This window comes from Jaculus jaculus, chromosome 11 (genome assembly GCF_020740685.1).
Source record: "Jaculus jaculus isolate mJacJac1 chromosome 11, mJacJac1.mat.Y.cur, whole genome shotgun sequence".
In the NCBI taxonomy this organism is placed as follows: domain Eukaryota; kingdom Metazoa; phylum Chordata; class Mammalia; order Rodentia; family Dipodidae; genus Jaculus; species Jaculus jaculus.
In genome coordinates this window covers 58,519,308-58,522,771 of record NC_059112.1, presented here as the reverse complement: position 1 = coordinate 58,522,771, position 3,464 = coordinate 58,519,308, and the positions used below count along the sequence as shown (strand labels likewise).

At 48.6% G+C, this 3,464-nt stretch overlaps 1 pseudogene; it reads left to right on the top strand.

Annotated features, from left to right (window-relative positions):
- Nucleotides 1-1,711: 1,711 nt before the first annotated feature.
- On the top strand, nucleotides 1,712-3,062 carry LOC101614294 (annotated as a pseudogene).
- The last annotated feature ends 402 nt before the right edge of the window (nucleotides 3,063-3,464 follow it).

Below are 3,464 nucleotides of genomic sequence, written 5' to 3'. Positions count from 1 at the left end.
TAAGGATGTGTGATGTGATAAGGTGCTGTGAGGGCAGTGTGGGGCTTTTCTTGTGGTTGAGTTTCTGTTAAAACCTGCCTCCTGGTGACAGAATGGATTCTGAAATGTGCTTGCAAACTAGGAACAGTCTCCTGTTAGAGCTCTGCTGATACACACCATGTAATAACATGTCAGGCTGTAGCCCCTTAGATTACATGATGTTGTATATACCATGTAATGACATGTCAGGCTGTGGTCCCTAAGGTTACATGATGTTGTTATACACCATGTAATGACATGTCAGGCTGTGGTCCCTAAGGTTACATGATGTTGTTACACACCATGTAATGACATGTCAGGCTATGGTCCCCTAAGATTATATGATGTAGCCATCATAATTTACTTAAGTACGCTCTGCCCTTATACAGTAAAATCACCTACATGCACGTTTCTCAGGGACAGTCCCTGTTAACACTGCTCAATAGGTAATTGGGTTATCATGAAAAGATAGGTCATTGTCACCTTTTTTTTGGGGGGGGGGGTGGCTTCTCTGCTGAGGTGTGGTTCTTTCACCAGAGCAAAGGTGTAGGTGGGGATAGTCAGTTTGATTATGGACATGGTGAGGCCACAGGTGTCAGAGTTGGACTAGCAGGTGTGGAACTCAGAATGAGCCAGCCTCCAAGAAAACTCAGGCTTGGGCAGAAATCTGGAGGCTTGGCAGGCTCAACCAAGTCAAGAGCACCTTGAATCTGCTGGGTGGATGGAATAAGGCAGACCGATAACAGAGAACACTCATTTGTCGTGCTTCCCCTAAGATCCTTAGGGGTACTTTGCCAGATGCATGATTGTAAATCTAGAATGGCCTGGAGATTGTCACCTTGATGCAGGTACCATCCAGCCTCAAGATTTCATCCCTTATGAGTTTAGCCACACTGCTGCCACTTGAACCCACGGCCCTGCACTTGACAGCCAGCTGTGGCAGGAAAGAGGCCCTGAAAGGAAGTACTGGGGTGTCTGGCAGAGGCTTTGATACTCAATCCATGAGGGTAGAATGTACTAGCAGTGTTACTGGAGTTTGGCTCTGAGCCTGTGCCTTGGGAGCCCTAACCAACCAAGCTTGGCCACTATGTCCTTGATCAGAACTGAAAGCCAAATTAATAAAAGCAGAAAAAGATTTAGTCAATGTGGTCACATTGGGAAGAGTTAGGATCCAGTGCCCCTAGCCCTGGTCCATTTTGGGGGGGGTATTGCTAACAAGGTTAGCTGGGTTTTGAGCTTCTGATTCTCCTGTCTCCCATTGTCCTAAGTGTCTTGGGATCACAGATATATGTACCACATTGTATCTGGCTTTACATGGATGCCGGGAAATTGAACCTAATGGCAGCAGGCTTTGCAAGCAAGTGTTTTTAACTTCTGAGCCATCTCCCAAGTTCTCCAGATCTTTTCCCCAAGACAAGTTTCTCCTGGCTGGTACCAGGCTTCAGCTTTTATCTTTTCCCCTGCATGAGATGCCTGGTGAAGCCTGTTGTTTCAGGAGCCTGATAGTCCAAGGGAAGAGCACAAGTGTGTTTCAAGAATATCTTCCTAGAAGCAACTGGGTGGTGTGTTCTGTGGTGCCTGAGGCCTGGGCTGCAGCCATGACAAAGGCCAAGCTGGGCCCCCTCAGTGCTTCTTGGGTCTCCTTCCTTCAGTCCATCCCGCCCAGCAGTCCTCCCCTCCTGTCGTGGCCCATATGGCCACCGCCCCCCCGCCCCCCCCAGCTGGATTTCCCTTGGCTGCTTCAAGCCAAGCCGGGGTTGGTGCACCTGCGGAAGGGTTGCGGCTGTTCCTGGGAAGGCAGGCTTGCCTCCCTGCAGCCGCCTGCCTGGACTTGTTTGCACAAGGTCTGAAGAGGAAATGTGATCAGGAGGAAGGTGGGGAGGTCTTTGGCGCTGTCCGTTCCTATAGTCTACAGCTGCAGTCACTTCTGGACATGCCCTTGGTCAAGCTCCAGCTATGTCACATGCTGGTGGAGCCCAACCTCTGCTGATCTGTCCTCATTGCCAACACAGTCTGGCAGATCCAAAAGGAGATGAGCCGGGATGGTGTGTGGAGTGGGATGGTGCCCCAGAATGCAGAACCGGCACCTCTTGACTGCCTGGTGTCTACAGAGATCCTATGTCGCACTGTGAGGGGCCCAGATGGGGAGCACACAGCTCCTGAACTGGAGAAAGGCCCCTTGCAAGGCCCAGCTTCTGAACTTGCCACAGTCAACACATGGGCCAAGAAACCCTCAGAGTAGTCTTTGGGAGATGGACAGTCCTCAGGAAAACAGGAAGCTTTCAGAAGTCATTGGACCAGATCTTTGAGACGCTGGAGAGCAAAAATCCAGGCTCTGCAATCGAAATTTTCTCAAATGTGGACAATTCCTACTACGACCTGGACACAGTATTGACGGGAATGATGAGTGGCACCAAGCCGGGCATCTGCAACGGGCTGGAGGGCTTTGCTGCAGCCGCCCCACCTCCCAGCTCCACCTGCAAGTCTGACTTGGCGGATCTGGACCATGTGGTTGAGATTCTAGTGGAGGCCTGAGGGGGAAGGCCCCTGACAAGGACAAGGTCATGCACCCTGGACAACGTCTCACTTGTACTGTACCCACAGACACATGTAAGTGTGTCATGAATGGAGCTCTTGCCACACACAGCCAGGAATCCAGCCCTGCTCAACTGTCTGTTGATTTTTAGAATATCTTGGGGTGATTGTTACTAGCAAGGGCTATAGCTGCCAGGCCTGTCCCACTCTCTGGGAAGGGCCGAACAGAAGCCATCACCAGGAACTGGAGCTCACTGAAGGCTTCTTGGGCCTGGTCCAGGTGACATTCACAGCCCTGAGCTCATTTTCCCTGTTGTGTCAGGCTGGTGTCACGTTGGGATGGCAAGCCACAGCTGAGTCCAGTCCTTTTTTAAAGTAGATAGATGACTTTTCTAAAATTAAATTTTCTGTTTTGACAATATTTTTACTTAAGATATATTTTTAAACTTTTTATGCTTTAGATCTTTTCAACTATTTTTTAAAAGTGTATCTTCTACAAACATCCTTTGCTGCTATATTAGAAACATTTACAACTTAAAAAAATACAAGTGGTTTAAGTTTAAATTTGGAATTTTTTGTTTGTAATGATCTTTTCTACACTCCTGAGGCAACAGTGTACGTGTGTTTGGATTTTTCTAAAGTTTTGTGTGGGTCCCCCCGCTCCACTCCATCATGTTCCACATTCCAGCGGAGTAGGACAGATTAGAGTCAGAGCCATGCACAGCTATCTACCATACTTCCCGTACTATGTCTGCTATGCAGCCTTGTTCTGGACTTCATTGTGCCTGATGGCTTTATTTATGCCTATTTATATATAAATGCCACTGAAGGTCAAAAAGCTGCCTGTTGGTCTTAAGACTGGGGTCTCAGGTGGTACCTTCTATTTGATTCCTAGAATGGCCCTGTATTGG